This window comes from Ailuropoda melanoleuca, chromosome 3 (genome assembly GCF_002007445.2).
Source record: "Ailuropoda melanoleuca isolate Jingjing chromosome 3, ASM200744v2, whole genome shotgun sequence".
Taxonomy (NCBI): domain Eukaryota; kingdom Metazoa; phylum Chordata; class Mammalia; order Carnivora; family Ursidae; genus Ailuropoda; species Ailuropoda melanoleuca.
Window position 1 is genome coordinate 145,876,073 of NC_048220.1, and position 25,313 is coordinate 145,901,385.

Here is a 25,313-nt window from a genome sequence, read left to right on the forward strand (position 1 = left end):
TGGGAGACACGACACCCTTGGGGAATTCTGAGTCTTTAATCTTGAGACAAACACTTGCGCTAAGTCGCAGTGGTGTTTTGCCGTTTAGCCGAGGAGAGGATTCAGCTCCCATGATGGCACTAGCCGTGTGGGCCATGTGGACGCTGTGACCTGATTCGGTGTTTTCGATGGGAGGTGAGTGGCTGGGTGTTGACGTTGCACAAGCCTGGCTGCAAGCGTACGGTCCCCCAGGTCCTGTCGCAGGCGGCGGAGTTGGCCTCAGCAGTCACCCTGTGGTGCCTTCACCGTTTGCTCAGCCACTGTGGCTCAGGTGGCCTCCCCCAGCCATGCACCGGCCATGCTTTCTCCACCGCAGGGCTGCCCTGTGGCCACGTCAGCCCTCCTTGCATTTCGAGGGCTCCTCTGGCCGAGAAGGCAGCGACTCAAAACTGGGGCAACAGGAGGCGGCTCCCAGCCCCAGCAAGCTGTGTGCACGTCAGCACACATGGGACTCTCAGGCAGGCCTGCAGCTAGTGCAGCAGGTCATGTCGGGGGGCCGGTGGCTGGAGGCACCATGCGGAGTGGGACAGGACTTGGGAACCGTGCTTTCCAGCCACACCAAATGGAGGCAAGCTATATAAATACGTCCGTTCCTGGCAGCACCTGTGGGTTCATCCGCGGTCCCCATGTTTTTCACATGTTCACTGAAATGGGAGTGATGGAGGGACTTCGTGGACAGAACTGTGGCTTAGTTGCACTCTTTAATAAAATTCTGACTTAACCAATCAACATTTCCTCTGGCTTCGGTCTCACCAAATTATGCTAATCGTTTGGCTGGTCCAGAGACCCTAGAACAGGCTCATATCACATTTCCTTCCGTGAGGAGTGTTCCGGGACAATTTCTCTGCATCCCTCCATGGTCTTGGGTTCTTACCAAAGGAGTGAAAACAGGGGCTTCCTGGTGAGAAGGCCTCGTAAGTGGCGTTGAACACACGGACCAGCTCTTACCCTGAATGAATGGTAGAGAAAGGACAGTCAGTGGTAGTTAAGTTCAAGCTTTGCCAGGATGCCTTTGCTGTGGCGATGACTGTCACCAATCTGTGCTTGTTGGTCACCATCATGGGACGTGCTCCAGAGTTCTCTGTCTGCAGCCCGGGAGAGACAACAGTGTTTTCAGGAAAGTCCTTACTGCTACCAAGTTATGACGGATCCTAGGGCTTTCATTAGTTTCCGGTAGCGGTACGAGCTTATCATGGATGTGACATCATCCTAGATTACAGGATGGTGCCGTAGAGGGACGGGACGCACATCAGGAAAGCCACCCAGAAATACCGTGCTCTCTCCCAGCTCTTTACTGGCAGGGATTTCTTTGCAACATGTAACTCCAATTCCTGTGACTTCAATTTAAAACTGTCTATTTAACAGTCGTAATTGCCATGTTCCAAAATCTCTCGGCAAAAGTAACTGCAGAAAAGGGTTTGCACAGTAGGCCGGATCCTGCTACATTTAGAAAGGCCTGATGGCAAGGTGGCCTCGGCTGGCATCTGGGAACATGATTGGGGGAGTGTCTTGTCCCCTAACTGATGAGAGGGGCTACCTGTGCCCAAACTGTTCGGATGAACAGGGCTGACACTGGATCCCGCCTTCCTGCTGGGAGGCTGGGATTTCAGCACATGGCGCTCAGACGTGCCTGCAGGACCCACCCGGTAAGGTCCCTGGGCCTGCGTCTCTACGAGCTTCCCAAGGACAGCGTTTTCCTTATGGGCACGACTGCATTCTGGGGACTTCGGCTCGTCCTTCGATGACCCTGGGAGAGGGCTGTGGAAGCTGGTGCCTGGTCGGCCCTGGACTCCACGCGAACGCCCTTCCCTTGCTGACCTGCAACGTGTCCACGAGCGTGAGGATATGTCGAGTCCTGGGAGACCTCCCAGGGAGCTGCTGAACGTGGGGTGGTCTTGGGGACCCCGAAAATGTGTCCTTTGAACACGCATCTTCACTCATACTCTCCTGTTCCCTCCTACACTCCCACCAGGTTCTCAGTGAGTGTTTCTTAGGAAATCTATAATCACGGGATTTGGGGCTTAATGAGGCTGATAGCAAAACCCACAGAGCGAGGGTTTAGGAGAGACATAGCTCACAGAAGCCGCTGGGGCGCAGGCTCCAGCAGAGCCGCGGGCGCAGAGCAGAGGCGGTCCGGTGGGGGTGCACCGCCGCCCGTGTGCGCTGTGAGGCTCTGCGGGAACTCTGTGACGTCATCTCGCAGGAAACGAGCGTGCGGCGTCGGCAGGTGCTTTCTGCGGAGCAGCAGTGCTGGAACACAGGCTCTGCTGCGGGCGGCCCGGAGCGCCACGCGGCCGGGATCGTCAGGGATGCCTGTGGAGAGACAGTGCGGACCGTTCAGCAGTCGGCTCATCCAGGAACCCCCGGGGTCCGTGCTGCACACCCACACACCAGCCCACGATAGGCAGGGGCCAGACGTAGACGCGAGGGAGAACCTTGGTTTCTAGAATTTTCCTGTATCTAAGACTTAGATTGTGCTCCCCAAGTTCTTACCGTCCGTACAGGCGTCTGAGCAGCGTTGTGGAGAAGGCCGAAAATGCGTTACCAGGACGAACCAGGGAGGAGCGTCTCTCCGCCCTGGCCTCAGCCCCTAAAGGCCTCATGGCTCCACTCTGTTTGCATGAGGGGTGAGCATGACTGCTGGTTGATGGGGTCCACTAGGACACCAGATCCTGGTTCCCTTGAGGGTAGAGCCCCAGCCTGTCTGCTTGTGCCTTGAAGAACGCCCAGTGGGGCCCGCGTGTCAGCCTTAGGACGGGCTGTTGAATGAGCTGGTTATCTCAGCATTTTATTCACCCTTATATTGTTTTGATCACAATTTTTTGAAAGAAAGGCAATTAAATGTAAAGTATGTGAATTTCATCTTATCTCCTTGATTGCCAGATAAAGCATTCTGTTGGGAAATGCTCAGATAGTACCGATACTGAAAGTAATTGATGAAATTCTTCAGGTCCTGGCCAATGAGTCCGAGGGTTGGTTGGATTTAGGAGAAATGGCAGCAACACCACATCACTCACTCATCCTCTCAGGAAGTGGTTACTGAGAAACTCCTGTGCTCCAAGCAACGTCACGAAGATAGGAGAGTCCAAGATCCTGGGACAAGAATGTCAGGGGCGACCAGGCCAATCTGAGAGCCTCTGAGGAGGTGTCATGGGGGCTTGCCCAAAGGGGTTGAGTGCAGGCTGGAGCTCTGTGCGGAAGGCACGAGGAGGCAGGGGGGAGGTGCAGAGCCCGGGGCAGGTAGGTACATGGTGACGAGTCTGGAGGCCACCTCCCAGCTTTGTAACCCCATACCCTCCCCCTCTGACATCTTTGTCCTACAAATGGCGGGAAGCCATGGGGGGGTGGCGGTGTTAAGAGCAGTACTGCGGGTGGAGGATGGGGCAGAAAGAGTGGAGGCATGGTGGCCGGCCCGTCAGGGGTGCCTACTCCTGGGCCAGTGACCAGTGCAGACCCTCCTAGCACATGCTAATGCATGGGAGGATGCAGTGGAGGGCCCACGATGTCCTGGAAGGACCAGCTAGTGTGTGTACAAGATGGGGCTAGTAACCTGCCGAGGTCCTCCTTGGACCTGCTGGAAACCCCAGAGAGGACATCTCGTCCCAGGAGGCTGACAAGTCATGGTGGTGTCTCAGGTCGACCTAACAAAAAGCCGCAGTCAGGTCTGTGCTCATGGGACTGACTGTCTTCAGGGACACTTTTATGCAAAACCAAAGAAATTCACAGATGACACAGTTGTAGGTTCTATGATCTTTGAGAAAACGTTGGCATCTGAATAATACTCCTATGGCTAATTGTGTTCTTCCTGAAGTGTGGGCGCCCTTGGGAGGAAAAACGGGCTTGTTGAACATCAGCTGCCTACCTTGCTTGTGACCACAGGCCATGGCAGGTTCAGAGGACGTGTGGCCCAGGCATGGGCCAGGGTCCCTGCAGGACGGGACAGCAGGACCGATAAGGGGCCTGGGGCCTGGGAAGGTCGAGGAGAGGAAAGAGGCCAGCAGGCGGGCAGGTGCCAAGAGTAAAGTTCAGAGTCATGGCTGGGGCTGGCATATCTGCTGAGAACACGTGCTCTGCTGCTCGGAGTCTCCGTGATTTTACAGCGGCGGGATAACCGCAGACGTGGGAAGGTATGGTCGCGTGGGTGCCCAACCCCTGACGCTATTGCTATCTCTCCGTATTGGGCATGTGGCATTAAGGATGAAACGTGAGTCTGTTCCTCAGCTGTGACAGGCTAGCCGCCGTCCCCCAGTGGTGCCTCCATGACATCAGTGCCACAGCGACCCTCCCAAGAGGAAACACAACCTTCAGCTGACACCACCACTGATCTCCCTGGGGCAGGCAATCCAGCTTTGGGCGGCCAGACATTTTGGTGCTCCCAGACAACTCTGAAATTAAGATAAAATGAAATCTAATTTTTAACAGGAAAGCCAGAATTTGCTTCATTGTCAATCCATAACAGCCTCACATGGCCCATGTGAATGGAACCCCCAGGGGTCGCACAGCTCCGCAGATGGGGAGGCCACGCACCTGAGGTGAGCAAGGGGGTGCACAGGCGAGTGCCGGTGAGGAATACAGGAAAAGCTGTGCAGGTGGGGCCTTGCATGTAAGACCGTATAGGTGAGGCCACGCAGGGGAGGTGTGCAGGTGAGGTGACCTCTGAAATCACTGTCCTTTTTAAAGGATGAATTTTTTCATAGATGGTATTGGGTTTACCACCTGGGTAAAGATAAATTGTGATCCATACCTCACACCATATTCCAGAAGAGCTCCAGATATAGTAAATATTTTAACCTAAAAAATAAAACCGGAGGTATTAGCTGTGACCACAATTAGCAATACTTCAAGGAGCGAAAGTGAGGTGTGCAGGTGAGGTATGCAGGAAAAACTGCCGGCATGGCCCTGAACGTAAGACCATACAGGCGAGGTCACGCAGGTGAGGTGCAGGTGAGGCTGGGGTCACAACCGTTCTTCTGATCCCAAAACCATCTGGAGGATTCATTTTCTACCTTTCTTGGTTCAGATGGGCACGTCTCTGGGCCTGGCAGAAGACTGCCTTTTGCAGAACTTTGCCAAGATTTGTAGTATCTGAAACTATATTGACAGATCTATTAAGGAAAATATTTTACAGGGATGGTAAAAATTAAATAAGAAATTCTACTTTTCCTCCTTTTAGCACCTGAAGAATCAGTTCTAAAATGTCAGGAAAGACAGTTAAAAAAAAAAAAACAAACCACAGATCTTTTGAGGATTAAAATAAGAAGAAAGAGTTATTTTCCTCACCTAAGGACCAGAAACTTCACTAAACAGTGTCTGCTTTATGTTTGCTTTTTGGCTACAATCCCTGTGGGATTAGCCTCTGTGAATCCTTTCCAATGGCCAGAATTAGACAGTACCCACTTCTGCAGAGTCTTTTGCCAAATTTTGGGGGATTGTTGCCACTCTGATACATGAAAAATAATACATTGGTGTGATTTTTAAATTGTTTTGTGTGAAGTTGAGCATATATTGTCTTTGCCTCTTTTTCTGTGAGATTTTCATTGTCTTCATTCTTAAACACTCTGTCAATATTTGCTTTCACTGAAATGGCAACTATTTTTTTTTCTCAGTTTGTCAGTTGTCTTTTGAATTTCCTTATGGTGATTTAATTTTGACATAAACATTTTTAAAATTTTGTAATCCAATTTATTAACATTTTATTGCTTTTGGACTTGGAACGATAATTAGAAGGGTGATATCCACTCCCATTTTAGGATCGAATCAATCCATGTTTTTACATCGCTGTCTAATACCTCTGGTTTTATTTTTTAAGTTAAAATCTTTACTATATCTGGAGCTCTTCTGGAGTATGGTGTGAGGTATGGATCACAATTTATCTTTACCCAGGTGGTAAACCCAATACCATCTATGAAAAAATTCATCCTTTAAAAAGGACAGTAATTCGAGAGGTCACCTTTACCAATTACCAACGTTTCCTTCGTGTTTTATTTTGTTCCAGGACGTTCCCTTCTGATTTGATGAAATCAGAATCTAGACAGCAGGTTCTCATCATAAAACGCAGACGTGTTCATTAGCCCACATGGCTTCTTCTTTCTAAGAACTATGTGTAGTGAGTTTTTAATAATTTATGAAGTCAAGGACTTTTTAACTTTAGTAAGTATTACTAAATGTGAAGAGGTGTCATTATTAATGGGGTCCTTTGGTTGACGTTGGGGAGAAAATCGTGAAATCCTGTAGCTCCTTCAGTGGGTTCTATTCTTAGACTTTGGGGCGCACACGTCAGTGGCTGGGCACTAGGTCAACCAACACTGTGACATTTTCTAAGTCTTGCTGTTAAGCAGGTTTTTAATTTCCTTGTCATGAGTGAATTTTATGTATATATATTTCTCCCTATAAAAGGCAAACACTATTTACTCTCATTCATTGCAGACACAGCAAACGATTTCAGATTAGGGAACAGTTGTAAAAACAGAGAAAATGTATTGGAAAGGTACAGCTGCTGAAATATTACTTTGAGTACAATCACAGACTCGAATCTATTTTGTACTAATGGAGGGAGGTGCTTTCCCGGGACAGCACTAAGGCTCCGTGTTGGATGGAGCACTTTCCTGGCCCAGGAGAGGCCCGCGTGCTGGCTGAGCCCACGCTCATCGCTCATCGGCTCGCTCATCAGCGGAGAGAGGCCACTGGGAACCCCAGAGGGAAGCTGGGCACCGCCCCAAGGAAAGTGGGATTTGTCTTCTGAGCTGGAGGGGGCAGGCTTCGGTCAGTCAGGGAGCCACAGAAGGGTCCATCCTCCAAAGTGAGATTTGGGCCGGCCTACTGTGGCTTCTAGGGAAATGCATCTCTTTGCTCAATCTGTAAAGACTATGACCCATTCCCCCAAATGGCTGGAAACAAGTCAAATTTTGCTGAGAAGAAAATGTGTTTGAAAGCACATCCTTACGAAGAGGTCAAACTGCAAGGAAGATTTCTGACACTCTTAAGTCTGTCTTCCTTTTATGCGCAAGAACAGTTCTAAAGTACTAGCTTATGGTTTTGGTCTCTATCTTTAAGGACTTTCTATAATTTCCCTCTTCTTGGGATTCCCTGAACACATGGGGGCAGGGGATCCCCTGACCACTGTTTGAAGGCCATAAAACTCGGCGATTAAATGAAAATAAAAATAACATTTGATCATTTGTCCTCAAAGAAAATGTAAGTTTTGTAAAACATGCTTAAGAATATGGTGCTGGTACTGGAGGAGATAATGCTAAGTGAAATAAGTCAAGCAGAGAAAGACAATTGTCACATGGTTTCTCTAATCTATGGAACCTAAGAACTAGGATGATCGGTAGGGGAAGAAAGGGATAGAGAAAGGGGGGGTAATCAGAAGGGGGAATGAAGCATGAGAGACTATGGACTATGAGAAACAAACTGAAGACTTCAGAGGGGAGGGGGTTGGGGAATGGGATAGGCTGGTGATGGGTAGTAAGGAGGGCACGTATTGCATGGTGCACTGGGTGTTATACGCAACTAATGAATCATCGAACTTTACATCGGAAACCGGGGATGTACTGTATGGTGACTAACATAATATAATAAAAAAACATCAAAAACAACAACAAAAAACAAAACAAAACAAAAAGAATATGGTGCTGGTAAAGATGTTATAAACTCAAAGGACAAAGAGTTTTCTTTTTCTTGGGCAGAGGGGCTTTTAGAACTTTATTATGATGACAACTGGAAAAGCGTCAGTCAAAGGAAGCTTCCTTTGTCCCGGGGAGATGCCCCCGACCCGGCCTCTGAGCACCCTGGCCCCCCGTTCCCCCCACCAGCCCCCCTGAGCAGCCTGGCCCTCAGCCGGGCTCTGAGTCAGCTTCTCATCCTAGGCTCCTTTAGGACCATCTCGGCATCTTTTCCAGATGTGCTGCTCTCTCCAGGTCAAGCCCGATTTAGCATGAGGCATATAATGTTGACTATTAGCCACAGTAGAGAAGTTCTTCAAATAAAAATGATTGACCTTCCTTTACTGAGCCCTCTCTCTCTTGCTCGCTCTTTAATTGGAGGGAGATACAGTTAAACTATGAAAGTTACTAGTGGTTTTGGGTTTTCAATCTCTGTAAGCAAAGCGAAACACACTCCTTCTGGGATTTGCAGAATGTGGTGAGTCGGTGAAAACTGTGCTGTTTTTATTTACTGGAAAGGTGCTTCGTGCTAAAAGCTGCTGTGAGAGGCAGTTCGCACGCACACGAACGGGCGTTCTTGGAATATGTAACCATCAAAATGGAAAGGAAATATTTTTATAATGATAGTAAGTTTAAAAACTTCTTAACTCACAAACATAGCCGAACATTTCCTATATTCATTAATTTCTGGTGGGAATGAGCTTCGGTAACAAGAGAGGATGAATGATTTTCTGCAAAGCTGTGTTTGCCTCGAGTTCATGACTCAGAAGACGCAGCAGGAATGTGCTCACGTGTCTGTCTTTCCTGCAACGACAGAACACAAGGGAAGGGCACAGGGACTCGGGGTGGCGGCCACGTGGAGCGTGAGGCTCCAGGCTGCCCACCTGACCTCCCACGGCCTGGGCCACACACGTGCTGCCTCCCGGGTCAGCCCGGGCTCGCCGGAGCCTTGGGTTTTCTTTACAAACAGGGGTGGGGTTGGCCATACTTATCAACAATTTCTGGTCACCGGCCAATTAGGAGAAGTGTATGCATGCCTAGACCATGAAAACAATGTTCAGAGGGTCTGACTTTGTTAGCTCGGCCAAATGATCTGTTTTTAATGTAAATATTTTGGCTCTATTGAAAGTCAGCAAATCAAAGATTCTGCTATTCCTTCATTTTAATTTCTTTTGGATGATACTTTGAAACATGCATGCTAGACCAGCCTTGCACCCCTGCGTCCGGTCACGTGGCCCTTTGGGGAATTGGTGTTGTTGGGGCCGCCATGTGGGCCTCGCTGAGGTTTGCAGACTGAGATGTGGTTATGGGTGGAGGTCAGCAGCCCAGGAGAGGGCCTTCCGCACGGTGAGGTGGCCACATGATCCCGTCTGTTCCCATCTCGGGAGGGCAGTGTGGGGGACAGAGGGGAGAGAAATACAGTTACTGATTGACTGTGGAAATAATACTTACGGTTCTTGGTTTCCCGGGTTGGGGTGTGTTTGGGGTGTCGGAGAGGGTGGCTGTACCGTGTTCTGGGAGTGCAAACCGTGAAACCACAGCCAAGTAGGGCTCGGATCAGGAATGCTGTGCTGGCAGCAGCCAGGGAGCCGCACCAGGGGCCGATGGAGAGGCACGGCTGGGCCGAGAGTCTGCGGCTGGGAGGGCAGGGGTGCAGTGGGCCCTGCGCGGCAGCCGGCCTCCGTGCGCCACGGCCCCAAGCAAAACAAATCCCCCGCTGTTTAGCTGGCTTCCGGCTGCGCCTCCTTAAACGGGACCTCAGACCCAAAGGCCCTTTCTTAGGACGACTTAACCGTAAACAGTTGCCTCGTTCTGGGTGAGAACCTGGCTTTGCTGCCTGAGGAGCGCTTAGTAAAGGGCTGAGGTTGCTAATCCTTGTAAATGATGGCTCATTTTAATGTTAGGATTTAATGGTCTCATGTTGCTTTAAGTATACTTGTATTTAAAAAAAGCAGCAGATGACCGATTACAACAGTGAATTCATGAAGGTGCAGAGGAAGGGCGTCTGTCTGGGCGACCAGCGCAGCGCCTTCGGGACGGCCGGGCCCAGCGGGGTGCCGGGGTGCAGGGAGGCCTGGGCCCAGCCCGCTGGCAGCTCCGTATGCGGCCTCGGCAGGGGGAGACCCGGGGCCTGGGCTTGGCAGGGACGTGGTGGGGAGGTGCCCAGCCCCCCCTTCCCCTGGAGGAGCGCCCGCGGGGCCCCGTGCACGGCCGGCCTGGGGTCCGCTGGTGGTGTTTGTACGCGGGCTGACGGCTCCGTCTTCCAAACACAAGTCAGGTACAAGGAGCGTCCGCACCACCTTGTGCCTGGTGCACGGAGAAAACTCCCCCACGGCGCATGCCTGCGAGGCTGGGACGGGTCCCCATCCCCGCCCAGAGGGCCCCTTAGGTCTTCTGTGGTGTTCCCTTGACCACATGCACTGCTTCCTCGGAGGAAGTCCGTTTGCTGTCAAGGCCCTTGCCGGGGTTCTGTGCTGCCGTGTTGAGGAGGGAGTTGCAGAACGGTGTAGCTTTGTGGCGGACTGTAAGCAGCTGTGGACTTGGGTGGCTTGGCCCTGCCGTTGCCTGGAACTGCCCGGAAAAGCTCAGGAGGCCGGTCATGCAGTTTTCTCTCCGTTCTTCCCCATAAACCTGTGCCCTGTCAGGACTCACTCCAAACTCATGCTGACTTTCGTGAAAATGGCCTTTGCATGTATCCAGCACTTTGCCGTTTAGAGCAGGAGAGTAACAAGAAGACAAGATTCAACTAGTACCAAAAAAAAAAAAAAAAAATCAGAACTTCTCGGCACTATGTCCAGGAGCAGGCCCTCCGCATAACGTGAGTGGACACGGAGAGATCCGTTTGATAACTCGGCACTGAATTCCCCGGGCAGCATGAAAGGGAAGGCGGGGGCCAGAGGCATCCCCAGGATCACAGACTTCTCCTCACTGCAGAGCCGAGCCTCCCGAGCCCCAGCCCACGGCCAGGGGCCTGTGCCCTCTCCCGGACGTGCAAGCCCCTCTTGATGGGCGAGGATCTGGGGACTCTTCTCCCGCTTACACAGGCAATGATTTGCTCCTTAATTTATAAACAGTAAAACAAAAGCAATTTGGCTAAACAGTGAACGAAATCTGACACGACTTATTTCTGCCCATCGTTGCTTTGGGATTTATTTATACTGTTGTTATTTATAGATGCCAAATACATATCATCAAAGACACTGTGGTTTTAATCATTTTTATGGAAGCCTGAATGTCACACATAATACTATTTTCATAAGAAAAAAATCCCCAAGCAAATGCGGTTAAAACCAGGTTATGGAATATAAAGGAGAAAATGGAAACATTATCCTCCTTACTTTTTTTTTATTATTTATTTTTTATTTTTCTGGTGCTCCAGACTCCTTCTAAGTTTGGGCCAATATCATGGACAGAAGCACAATGGCCTTTACTCAGGCAAATGCTAATTTTTCAATGATGGCAAAAATTAGAAAAACTCCACTGGCTCCGTATTTTCTTCTTGTGAAACCAATGAAAATGTAAATGGACTGTGTGCTTTTGTGTGGAAATTTTCACCAGCTTTATTGCTCCTCTCCCACCCTCGCCCTGGAATCCAATTATGTGATGGGCCGGGTGCGAGGCCCAGGGCGGTGAGAGGAGAGCCGAGGGGAGGCCGCCGGTTAAATTCTTCTCTCCGCTTCCAGGATGCCACCATGGGAAAGCTTTCCTCTGCTTTACATATTCCAGAAAGAATTATTAGCCTTAAAATTGCCACGGGACAGGTCTCATGCCCATTTAGGAGCTGACTTGGGTTGAGCAGAAATGGAAAGTCCTGAGAGTTGCTTCCAGCTCCTCCGGGTCCTTGGTGAGTGGGCCTGCTGTTTCTAGGAGTGTGGTTTGCGCTGGGTTTACTCTTGGTGCAGCACGGAAAATGACTCCCTCCCTGAGTTTCAGACCCCAGGAGCGGTGTGTCTTGGGGGGACGGTGGTTCACACGGCTTGGCTTCCCGTGAGGGGCCTTGCGAGCCCCCAGGCCCCGGTGCGGTCTGTGCAAGGACAGCGCTCGGGCTTCGGCCCCCCTGCCCCCTGGCCGTGTTTACACGATCTTTATCTCCAGCAAGTATTACGGCACAACCGTCAGTGAGCTCTGCACTTGCAAAATAGCACCTGGGAAAGCTTCTTCCGCAAACCTGTTTCACCTTTTTCCTCCCCTCCCTGCGGTGACAGGTTAAGATTTACAGTTTTTAACACTGTGGCGGCACCTGGCTTGATGCTATCATGGGGAGAAATGCCTGGAGGAGGGGTTAGGGCAGGGAGCACAGTTCATTAAGCAGGAACTTTACCCTAAGAGCACATGGAGTGTTCCGACTATCCACATTCTAAGGAACAGTTAATTCTGACCGGGCAGTCCTGGGCGAGCATCAGACGGTGGGTGGGACGCCGCCTGCCCTGCTGCCCTCCGGCCCTGGCTGGGCGAGCGAGGGGAGGCCTGCGTCCCCACCAGGGCTGCCATCCCCGGGAAGACAGAGGGCCGGCCCAGAAAGGCACCCGCGAATTTGAACCACTCAATGAACTTTCGGATAACGTCTCCTGCTTTAGAATCCGGGTTCCCTGTAGTGCTCGTAAGGATAACAGATGAGCGAAGCAGGCCGGCCGCCTGAGCTGGCGGCCCCTGGGCTGACCCGCGCATTTCTCATATTCTGCTCCTGGCCCCTCGGCCCCTGACGCCTCGTCATTAGCCCCGTTATTGGGGAGGCCACGCGTTTCACATCACGCGGTAGTTTGGTGATGAACTCGGGCTTATTGGAAAGATGTAATCTCAGGTCCCTGTTTGTAAGGAGCTGTAACTAGCAAGCTCCGTGCTCACAGGCTGGAGAGAGTCGTGCATCTTCTCTCCTTCCGGGCTGTCAGCTACATGCTGAAACTCGAGAGCCACCAGACTGTCTTTCATGGGCTGCTTTCTTTTCTTTTTTTTCTTTTCTTTTTTTTCTTTTCTTTTCTTTTCTTTTCTTTTCTCTTTTCTTTTCCTTTTCTTTTCTCTTTTCTTTTCCTTTTCTTTTCTCTTTTCTTTTCTTTTCCTTTTCTTTTCTTTTCTTTTCTTTTCTTTTCTTTTCTTTTCTTTTCTTTCTTTTCTTCTTTTTTTCTCTTTTCTTTTCTTTCTCCCTCTCTCTCTCCCTCCCTCCCTTCCTTTTCTTTTCTTTTTTCATCGCTAAGACATGGCTATGACTATGAGAAGCCATGCCTGAGCAAATGCTTCACTTGGCAGTCTGGAGCGGGTCCAGCCACAGTTACTGGGACCCTGGCACACGGAGAGTGCGTGCCTGCCTCGTGTGTGGGGGGCAGCACAGAGCCCTTCCCAACTCTGGGGTGGGGGGGGCGCTGCCGAGCAAAACAGCTGATTGCCAGCAGCTTCGCAGTAGGAGCCTATTCCCACTCAGATGAAAGGGCATCTTTTTACAGGCTGTTTAGAAGAATTTTCCATAATTATAACAAGTACAAAATCAATGAAGCAGAGGGAAATGGAATTTTAGTCCAATAAATCAGTCCGTTGTTTCTTCCATCTGTCTTCCATGTGAGTTCTTTCGTGGGAGGAATCCTGCTTGCTGAGGCCCCAGGAGTGCTGTCTTTGTCACAGCCTGGGGGGCGCTCATCCCTTTGCGGGTCTCAGGTAATTCTATGGGAGCCTCGGAGGACTGAAGGACACTGGGATGGAGAGCCCAGTGGAGACCTCAGGTGGGGGCCATGGGGCTCCCGTGGCTGGAGGATCAGCGGCCCTCAGGAGGGCCTGGCTCTGCCAAGCGGCCTTGGGAGAGGCCCCACCTCCCTGCTGTTCAGTTTTACTCACCCCCAAAATAGAAAAAACGTAATGCCCTCTCCAGGGCTTTTGGAGCCTTCAACGAGAGTTCTTTGTAGAAACATCTAGAATAGTGCATGAGAGTCACTAAATTCTCAGAAGTGGTCATTTCTCTCTTTGCACTGGAAATTTAATGAAATAGCCCCAAAGGCCCCACAATAAGTGAGCCAAACCAAGCAAATTTAGATTCAGCTTTTATTTATAGACTAGAGTGCCATGTCAGATTTCAGACACTTTGGAATGATCTTGGTGAAACACAGAAGACAACTATTAAATGTATTTGCGTCAGAGGGTTCACTTTCAACCGCCGGTGTTCAATGAGCACTACATCTGTTGGGGGTAGATAAGAGGAAGTCCCTCCCCTGCCTCCCTCACAGACACCGTGCAGGAAGAAGACGTCACACAGCTGAGAGGCTGGACAGATGGGACGTGACCCTGGGTCCCTCTCCCCTGCTTCCTGTGGCAGACGAGGGAGCCCCGTTGAGTCCTATTCGGGTCCTGGCCTCGTTTCTCTCTCTGCTTCATCAGGCTGTATGTAAGCACACCCACCATTGCTCCGGACTCGGACAGTGGGTCTACCCAGGTGAAGGGTGGGTCGATGGGGCCATCATTTAGGCTCTGAGCTCAATGAACGAGGGAGCCGCCGTCACACACCTGTGGCAGGGGCCCCATCCGCCAGGGCACTGCCTCCTAGCTGTGGACATGGGCCACACACTGAGCTGTGCCCACACCCCACACTCCTGTCGGCCACGTTTCCCAGCCCCTTGGTGGGCACGGGACCTCTTCTTCCCACTCTGAATTCCTCATGGCCGCAGAACTGCTTCCTCCTGGTCTGGCCGTGGTTAGGAATGTTCCCCAGCCTCCGGTGCTTCTGGTCTACTGGGGGAGGGACAGGTGGGGCTGCTCAGGGCAAGGCGGACGGTCCTCCGCCCTTAAAGGGCATCAGGATGGAGAATCGGTGAGCCAGGATGGGGGAGCCAGCCAGGTGAAGGATCTGCTCAGCCACCATGACCCAAAGCCCTTTGGCCTCTCTGTGCCCAACACCCAGGACTGGGGAGAAAAGCGTTGTGTCCCCAGGAGAGCTCCGTGGCATTTTCCACTTTTTAGACAAATTAAATTAACAACTACAGTGGTAATGACAACAAACTGAAGTCAGTTCCTGAACATCTCCTCCTATCACATCAACACAGCGCCAACTGTCTGGGATAAAAACATAATTACCGAGCTGATAACCACGCCCAACAGGAAGGTTAATTTCTGGTTGAACTTAACTTTGAGTTTGAGCATGACACAGACGGTGGAAAGGTAAGTTCCCCATCATGGTTTAATGCCCCGGTCTCCTCGTCGGTGAAGCCGGTTCTGGTGCTGTCCGTCCGGCTGAGCGTGACGGCTGGGCATATGCCTGGAGCTGGACGGGGCTCTGAATACTGAAAGGCCTGATGCAGCATCAGGCCTGCTAGCTTCCCACTTCTCCGCCTGTTTCTGCGGTCTTCTCAAGCGACTAGAAGTCCCCTTGCTCCTGGGGAAATAAACCAAATGCTTGTTAAGTGGGTGTTGAGGGCACTTTTCAGAGACAGTGAGAGGGAGAACCGAAGCATGCGAGGGAACGTTCTTCCACATTACTTTGGGGGACGAGAACTAAAACTCTTCATCTTAAATTGACATGAACAGAAAGATGAGCTTCAAAAAGGAAATGAGTCAGAGGCTCAGGGGTTGGGAAAGTTCCTGGCAGCCGGCAGCGGACGGGGGGTGATAATGACCCCAGGAAGGCTGGTAAAGCGTGGGCTGCAGTTGGCGCAGCCTTTGCCAACGGCTTCCAACAGGTCTTGTTTGCATAGACTCCCACCCTCTGAATTCTGCTTCGATGATACATCCTCCCAGGCCAAGAATCAAAGCACGTCTACTGAAGCTCCATGTGTTGGCAGTAATGTACCAGCCAACGCCTCCAAAGTCTTGGAAGTAGGCATTGCAACTTCTGTTTTGGTAGATGCTCGAAAAGGGGGTGTTACCACTAATCAGGCTGTCAGAAATAATAACATTAAGAATTCTTCGCTGGCTCAGAATTCTCGCTGGGCCTCCTTTTACCTCTTCCATACTCATTCTCCTCAAACCAGCAGATCATGAGAAGGACATCCCAGGTCCGCTTGCAGATTTCCAGACGGTGCTCAGCACCACCCCTCCCCCTCCGAGCTGCAGGGTGGCAAGGTATGGCCTTCCCACTTCTTCCCCGGACACGCGCTTTTCTAGAACGTGTCCTCTGATGTATTATCTGTTTAATTCCTCTTTTTCAACCCTGTTTAAAGGCACATTTTCCTCACTCTGTCCAGAAAATTGAAGCAAAGTTCTGTTGTCTTCTTTCATCTGCTTTCAGAGGGAGAGTTTTTGCTTAAGGAGTGATTACCTCCAAGGGAAGGATCTTCAGTCTTGTGGCTTAAACTATTAAAAAAAAAAAAAAAAGGAGGAGACTTCCCCTCTCAATTTTCTACAGAATCATAAAAGGTGGTTTTATTCTTTTAAAAATCACCTAGTGTGACTGAAGAGGCCCGGGGGCTTTGGTGAACATAAGCAGTCATCTCTAAAACAATAGAGCAATTAATTCCAAGAAGTTTCCTTGTTCTCAGTGAGGTAATCTGCCATCAAAGCCAGAAAACATGCCCCTGTAAATCTAGGCACTTGTCGGTTGTCCTGGCCTGAAAATATCCTTCCCTCTTCTTCCCACCCTGTGTGAAACCATTTTTGGATGCAGTGGCATTGACTGTTGTGAACGCCCTCATCTCAGATGTGCTCTTGGTTCGTGTGCTGGAAACACTATGATTGTTTTTTTGTTTTTTTGCCCATAATGTATTGGCCTGTCCCTTTACAGATTTGAATAAAATATGGGTCTAATTATATCACATGAAAGCAATAGCTCCTTAAAATAAAATCTTTGTACAACACAAATTACTTATCATATCCTATTAATTTGATATCCCAACTAACTAGTAGGGTAACAGATTTCTACTGCACACCACTTAAGTCCTGTACCCTAAAGTATACTAGGCTTTCTTAGCTTGTGTGGTGGGGCAAGGACAGAGCTCCCGCGGACCTGGTTTGGGAGTGCAGCTTTCAGAAAATCATAACTGGCAAAAAGGTTTCTCACCAAACTTTATATTTTATTAATTAAAAGGACATCGGTAGGTGCCTAAAACCATGGGTTACTATCAAGTAGCCCTGAATAAAAGCATTGTGATAAATTTAATTTTAAAAAAAGCACAGTAAGATAGATATTCTGAGGTCCCTTTATTTTATTGCCTTTTTCTGACGTGCAAACGTTCTCTGCACATTCTTCTCCCTTTGCGATCTCTGGATGCTCCGTAGTTATCTTCTTCTGACGATGGAGTGAATTCTACCAAGCCCTGTGATTTGGTGACGATGGAGTGAATTCTGCCAAGCCCTGTGATTTGGTTGCTCTCGTAACCATTGGACTGTTCCCCTCAAAGACACATGTGGGATGCCACTCCCCTGCCCGCTGAGGTCAGGAAGTTACAGGACACTTGCACTGGCCACTGAAATTCAAGCAGAAGTGGGTAGTTGCTTCTGTGTGGACCTTCTAAGAGCTCCTGCCTTCCTGGCCTCAAAGGGAGCTTGTGCAGTGACGGAGTCTCTGTCGGCCTGGGCCTCTGAAAGCGTTACCCCCACCCCATCCACTCACACATGCAGTGTGAATGAGTGAGAGACAGAACTTGGTTCTTTAATCTGCGAAGGCTTTAGGCTGAGAGCTGCAATTACCATCACCTCACACTGCCCCCTAGACTACTGCACTTGGTGTAATTACTGGTGTGAGTTTCCCAACACAACGGCCGAATCAGCAAGCTTCATAAATCTGTGCTGAAACCCTTCTGCGTTTCTGTCTGAAATATTCCTTGAGGATTCACTGCACCAAGTTCATAGGTTAGCTTCCCAATCATGTCTCTGTGTGTTTCTCACGGGACCTCTCAGGAGCAAAAGTTCAGGTGCAAATGCCCACCTACCATTTGGGGGGGTGACTTGACTATCCATGGGGACACAGATGGATGGGTCCACCTTCCATGCAGACATGGCATTGTGCTTGCCGAGGTGGCCACAGCATTCAGTGCAGCCATGGTGGCCAGCGCTCCTTGGGAGGACTAACCCGTATACACAAAGGGAAACATTTTCACCATTTCGAAGAAACCTAGTCATAGGCCGGTCACAAAATTAAGAGGAACACTGGGTGTTATATGCAACTGATGAATCATAGAACTTTACATCAAAAACTAGGGATGTACTGTATCGTGACTAATATAATAAAAAATATTATTATGAAACAAAAAACAAAATTAAGAGGAACCCGAAGAGAGTTAATATTTGAACAATGATTTCATGGTGAATTCATCCTTTAATCCTGACCAACACCTACTGGTTTTCAACAACCTCAGGTAAAATTCTTAAGCCTCGTCAGGGTTTCTGGAAAGACAGAATGGCCTTTGTTTGTCAGGGGCCATTATTATCTGTGTCTTGAAGGAAAGTCTACAGCCTCTGCGTGGACACTGAACTATCGCAGAGGCAGGCAGCTCAGGCTGTTTGGTTAGACCCACGTGGAGGATGGAGCGGAGGACTTCTGGTCCACCGAGGGAGCTCCACAGCATCTCACTCTCAGTGGCCTAGTGCCCAGGAAGAGTGGTCCTAGAAAAAGAACTTTGAATATCGAGTGGTCTAATCTTCCTCGATACGTTCTTTCTTGTACTGGATGAGAAGAGAGGACTGGGGGGCTAGCGAGCAGGAACACGTGGACGTCAGGAAGGAGCATGGTCAAATCAGCGGGAGGACCTTCCTAGGATCCCTGCCACTATGTGGCGGCCAAAGGATGTCCAAGAGAAGATGGCCGAAAGCATGCCGTGGTCTCTTTTGGACGTGGTTAGAATTTTGTAAAATAATTCAGTGTGAGTTACAAAGAATCATACAAATAAGTCTGGGGGAAAGACCAAGAGTCAAAGAGACTGACTCACCCCTTGTCAACTCTCCGTCAGAATGTTAGGGAAGATAGAACATGAAGAAAGCTCATACCGGCTCTTGGAGAAATGTCAACTAAAAACAATCTAAGCATTTTGCTGCCTTTCTGTCTCCATGCACAACAAATGCACCACTCCAAATGAACCTGATAGGGAAGAAGGCACCATGCCCCTTCTTGATGATGAATCTAGTCAAGACCAAGAAATCTGGGGAAGCGATGAAGCACAAACCTGGTTAGTCTGTTTGGAGGAAACCGAGATTCCATCTTCTACATTCTCCCTTCGACTCACCCTCTACCTGCCCAGGGGCTCTAACACCGTGCAAAGAAGAGCCCCATAGGCAGGTGGAGGGAGATGAGGGCTGGAGGAACTCTCTGAAGGTGAGGTTTGGATAAACCTCCTTGGCTTTCCAGATGAACGGCAGCAAGGGAAATATTCTATTACAGTGAATCAAAAAAATATTAGATTCATCTTTTTAAGATTTTATTTATTTATTTGAGAGAGTGAGCATGAGTGGAGGGGTGGAGGGGCAGAGGGAGAGGGAGAAGCAGACTCCCCACTGAGCAGGGAGCCCGATGCGGGACTCGATCCCAGAATCCCAGGATCATGACCTGAGTGGAAGGCAGACACTTCACTGACTGAGCCACCCGAGGCGTCAGTATTTTTTTTTTTTTGGTAGGCAGCAAAGCAAGGTTTATTGAGTTATAGTAAAGTTTATTGAATGATAGAGCACAAAGCCCCCAGAGAGGGAGGGGATCCCCGAGGGTTGCCCAGATTGCATCTTAATATTCTTTTTTTCTTTTTTTCATTTTTAAATTTTTAAATTATTTTTTAAAATTTGAGCTCAATTAATATATAGTGTGTTACTAGTTTCAGAGGTAGAGGTCAGTGATTCATCAGTTGCATGTGACACCTGGTGCTCATTACATCAAGTGCCCTCCTTAATGCCCATCACCCAGTTATCCAATTCCCCCACCCACTTCCCCCACAGCAGCCCTCAGTTTGTTTCTAGAGTTAAGAGTTTCTTATGGTTTGTCTCCCTGTCTGATTTCACCTTCTTTTATTTCCCCCCTCTTCCCTTATGATCCTTTGTTTTGTTTCTTAAATTCCACATATGGATGAGATCATATGATAATTGCCTTTCTCTGATTGACTTATTTTGCTCAGCATAAAACCCTCTAGTTCCAACCACATTGTTGCAAATGGTAAGATTTCAATCTTTTTGATGGGTGAGTAATATTCCATTGTATATATGAACCACATCTTCTTTATCTATCCATCTTTCCATGGACATCTGGGCTCTTTCCACAGTTTGGCTGTGGTGGACATTGCTGCTATAAACATTCAGGTGCAGGTGCCCCTTCTGATCACTACGTTTGTATCTTTGGGGTAAATACCTAGTACTGTAATTGCTGGGTCATAGGGGAGCTCTATTTTTAACTTTTTGAGGAACCTCCATACTGTTTTCCGGAGTGGCGTACCAGCTTGCATTCCCACCAACAGTGTAAGAGGGATTCCCTTTTTCCACATCCTCGCCAACAGTTGTCATTTCCTGCCTTGTTAATTTTTGCCATTCTGACTGGTATGACGTGATAACTCATTGTGGTTTTGATTTGAATTTCCCTGATGCTGAATGATGTTGAACATTTTTTCTTATGTCTGTTGGCCATTTTTATGTCTTCTTCAGAGAAATGTCTGTTCATGTCTTCTGCCCATTTCTTGACTGGATTCTTTGTTTTTTGAGTGTTGAGTTTGATAAGTTCTTTATAGGTCTTCGATACTAGCCCTTTATCTGATACGTCATTTGCAGATATCTTCTCCCATTCCATGGTTTGTCTTTTGGTTTTGTTGACTATTTCCTTTGCTGTGCAAAAGCTTTTTATCTTGGGGCACCTGGGTGGCACAGCGGTTAAGCGTCTGCCTTCGGCTCAGGGCGTGATCCTGGCATTGTGGGATCGAGCCCCACGTCAGGCTCCTCCGCTATGAGCCTGCTTCTTCCTCTCCCACTCCCCCTGCTTGTGTTCCCTCTCTCGCTGGCTGTCTCTATCTCTGTCGAATAAATGAATAAAATCTTTAAAAAAAAAAAGCTTTTTATCTTGATGAAGTCCCAATAGTTGATTTTTGCCTTTGTTTCCCTTGCCTTTGGAGACATGTCTAGCAAGAAGTTGCTGTGGCCGAGGTCACTGCGGTTACTTCCTATGTTCTTCTCTAGGATTTTGATGGATTCCTGTCTCAAATTTATGTCATTCATCCGTTTTGAGGTTTTTTGTGTGTATAGTGTTAGAAAGTGGTCCAATTTCATTCTTCTGCATGTTGTCTCTTAATATACTTAAAGAAATGCAAGAATACACAGTCCCTGGGAAATAGGAGAGCATTCCTTTAGAAAATGCAGAGATTAAAAGAACAAGAAGAACTCAAGCCCATGAAGGACACTTAAGGTTGGCATTAAGAGAAGGAGACGAGTTAGAAATATTAAAATTTCGATAGGAAACACACCTACTGCATTTGACAAAACCAGAAGTAGTTTTACACCATGAAACATTCAATCATTGTTCCGAAAGACAGGTTTGAGAATGTCTGTAAGAAGGTAGAGAAATGGATGAAAATAAAATAACAAAAAATAAAGAACACACTGTATCTGCAGAGCAGAGTCCAAACTAAGGGCCTGAGCTTTCTTAAGGAAGAGATTAAAAAAAAAAAAAAAAAAAGTGGCAATTAAGACCATAGTGGGGGGGGGGAATTTCTGAACTGGAAAGAGAAAGTCACATGGATTCCATGGCTTACAGTGTTCTAGGCAAAATGGCAAAAGCAGTCTGTGTAGAAACATCCACACCTACATAGACTCCAGTGATTTTTTTTTTGAAGTCCAAAGATTTGAAACTCTATCTGCAAGCACTTATGAGAAAGAGAGTAGGAAGTTGAGTTAGCTGTATACGTCCATTGAGTCACCCCAGTTGATGGGAAATAATGAAGCCACTTGACCCAGGAGCAAAACTACTTGCTTGTCTAAAATTTCCTTCTCCTACAAGTTATCTTTCAAGTTGGAAAATGCCCTAAGTGGAAAGCCTCCGAAAGTGTGCCACCCGCATACCCTTCATAAGAAGAATGTACTCAAAGATAGTTTGTAGCCATCAGACACAGAGGCCACACGTAAAAGTGAGAATAAGGACGTCGTGCTGCAGAATAGCACTGACTGGGGCCGAAGTCAGGTAAGCTAGAGACAGCTGACGTCGCCCGCTGGTCTCGAAAACCAGGTGCCTGTTGCATGTTACAAAGCATAGCAGGGAAAATATTTTTGGTTCTTTGTTGTTTGCTCACTAGTTCGTTTACATACTGCTGATATTTTTGCTTTCCTTGATGTTAAATGGGAGGACTTAACATAATTTTTCTAAGTTATAAGTAAGAAAAAGAAGAGACATTGACTAATTTTGTGCTTAGTCAGTAAGTGAAGATACTTATCACGCAGGAATACTGTACAACAGTGCGGTTTTGTTTCTCCATGCAGTAAAAATTTATCTGAAAAGCTGAGTCTGTCCATCTGTCTGTCTATCTATCTATCTATCTATCTATGTTTTTAATATGCCGTTAATATGCTTTAGTAGTTGATCCCAAATGTACGACTTAAACATGGTATTTACAAGTATATTTTAGAGCTGGGAATGCAAAAGGGACTAACCAGTGGTGATACTTGCTGAGTCCTACTCCATGAAATAGCACACGCATCACATCCCGGGAAAGCTCTGCAGGCAGAAATAAGACCTGCTACCCTCATCCCACTAGCAAATCATCAGAGAACTAGGAACCGACAGGTCTATTGATTATCCGTGAGGCATTATGATGGGTTTGATATTTTTAGGGACAGTCCTTCTACCTTCATGCACTTCTAACACAGTTGGGGAAGCACGTGCTGCTCATAGGAAATTTTATATAAAATATTATCTGGAGACAGTTGTGTCAATGAGACACAAGATAGTCTGGGCTTAATTGTCAAAGGAAACACCTGGATAAGCATTTCTGTGTTTTCCAAGGAGGCAGAAAGCAGGCCGGGGTGTCAACATAGTCTGAGAAGAAGGTGAGTGCTTGAGCGGCAGGAAGGGCTGGCTTTGCCAGGTGAAGGGCGGGAGCAAGCGGGGTGTAGGCAGAGAGGACCAGGCCCGGGCGGTCAGCTGGGCTGCGCGGCAGGCGCGTGAGCCGCCGCAGACACCGCTGGGGAGGCAGACAGAAGCCAGATGCTGCGGCCCTTGCTTGACATGCTGTGCGTGTTCTATCGAATTCTATGGCTGGGGGCCACTGATGGTGTTCAGATGGCAAAGTGGCTTGATTACAGTGCATTTTTTTTTGCTTCTAGATTTATTTTACTTTATTTTTAAAGTCCCACAAACAGAAGTCTTCATGGTAACAAACTGAAACTGCTTGAATACAGGAAAACGAAGCTTTCCGCCTCCCCCACCCACCCAGGCCCCTGCCAGCAGCCCCTGGTGCCCACCCTGTCACACCTCCTGTCTATTCGTCTCAACGTTGGGGCGTCTTCACCAGTGGAGATGCTTTCCTCCCATAACTGGAATATAACTGCATGACTCTGAAAGTCCTCCTTTTTTCACACAAAATATCTGCATGCCAATATGTACAGACTTGAGATTGTTCTAACAAGGCTGCATTAAAATTCATGATATCTAGATGCCATTATTGCTTAACACTTGAGTTGTTCTCTACAAGCATCTCTGGATATGTATCATTGCAGAGCTGTGCTTTCATTTAGAAAAAGTAAACTTTCCTAAATGGGAATGCTGGATAACATGGAAGGTAGATTTTAATTGTACCCTCAAAAGTCTACAGGAGTCTGAAGACACAAGTTGCGGTGACTTACAGGGGAAAGGCATGGGGGCAGCCTCAGACTTCTCCGCGGAACTGGAAGCCGGAGGCAGAGGGGATCGGAGTGGAGGATGGCGAGATAAGAATTTTGTAACCTCAGCTGAGATATTGTTCATCTTTCAGAACAAATGACAATGATTTTGAACATGTGAGACTATCAAGAGAACATCACCATGTTTGCTATGTAAGGAAATAATCAAGAAGTCATTGGCCAAATGACAACTGAATCAGGAATTTCAAGATAGGAAAAGACAGAGGTGGGGAGAGAGTGGCAGACAATCAATCCACCCTGTGTGAAATGACATCGGAGGGCACAGCGGCCACAGCGAGGCATTTGTAATACACGCATTAGCTAAGGATGCTGGGAAAATACAAACTTCATGGAAGAGCAAATTACGGAGTGAAATTAAATTTTACGATGTCTCAGCAAAACCAGGAGTGTAGGAGATGGGTGGATTTGGAGAAGCAAAACCTTCCTAAATTATTCATTTAGATGGCAAGAAGGAGAGGGTGGGCAAGTCAACCCGGTGTGGTCTTCACTCTCTTGTGGGGTTATAAACTTAAGGTAGGTTGTCAGTATGGCTACTCAGGGAACAGGAACTCTACCCAGACAACAACGCAGGAAGACAGAAGAGCAGCAGGGGAACCTCAGGCTGCAGGTAGGAAGCATGGCCTGTGACGGGTACAGACCGTCCCTCAACTATCACGCATGCTACCTCTGAATTCAGGAAGGGCGGGGCTCAGATTGTTAGCAAAACCCAGTTCTGTTCTTGGCAAGAAAGTCCTCCAAGTCAAGTGACAAGGGAAGATTGAAAATAAAGATATGGATGGTTCTATGTTTAACTTTTTGAGGCACCTCCACACTGTTCTACAACCCAACAATTGCACTGCTAGGTTTTTACCCAAACATACAAATGGAGTGATCTGAAAGGGCACCTGTACCCCAGTGTTTAGAGCAGCAATGTCCACAACAGCCAAACTATGGAAAGAGCCCCGATGTCTGTCGACAGATATGGATAAAGAAGGTGTGGTGTATATATACAATGGAATTTCATGCAGCCATCACAAAGAATGAAATCTTGCCATTTGCCAGGACGTGGAGGGAACTAGAGGGTGTTATGCTGCGTGAATTAAGTCAATCAGAGAAAGATAATTGTCATATGATCTCACTCGTATGTGGAAATTAAGAAACAAAACAGAGGATCATGGGGAAAGGGAGGGGAAAATAAGATGAAATCAGAGAAGGAGGCAAACCATGAGAGACGCTTAATCATAGGAAACAAGCTGACGGTTGCTGGAGGGGAGAGCGGTGGGGGGACGGGGTGACTGGGGGATGGGCATTAAGGAGGGCACGTGATATGATGAGCACTGGGTAGCGTATGCAACTGATGAATCACTGAACTCTACCTCTGAAACTAATGATACATTGTATGTTAACTACAATGAATTTAAATAAAACCTTTAAAAAAATAAGGAAAAGAAAAAGAAAGATATGGGCCAGTATCTATCACTGAAATCAAACCAAATCAAATCAAAGTAGAAATACTGCTACTAAATGCAAAATACCACATTCCAGACCATTTGAAGACCAGCGTTGTGGGCTGATACAATGCGCACCCAGTGAGGAAGTTATGCATTTGGTTTGGTTCTTTTAGAGTTGTGGGGAGGGGCAGAGGGAAAGAGAGTCTTAAACAGGCTCCACACTCAGCGCAGAGCCCACTGAGGGGCTCGATCTCACAACCCTGAGATCATGACCTGAGCCGAGATCATGACTCGAGCCGAAATCAAGAGTTGGACGCTTAACTGACTGAGCCTCCCAGGTTCTCCAAAATTTATTGCATTCTTAAAATTCAACAAACAACATAGGAGCTAAATATAAAAGCGTGCGTGTGTGTGT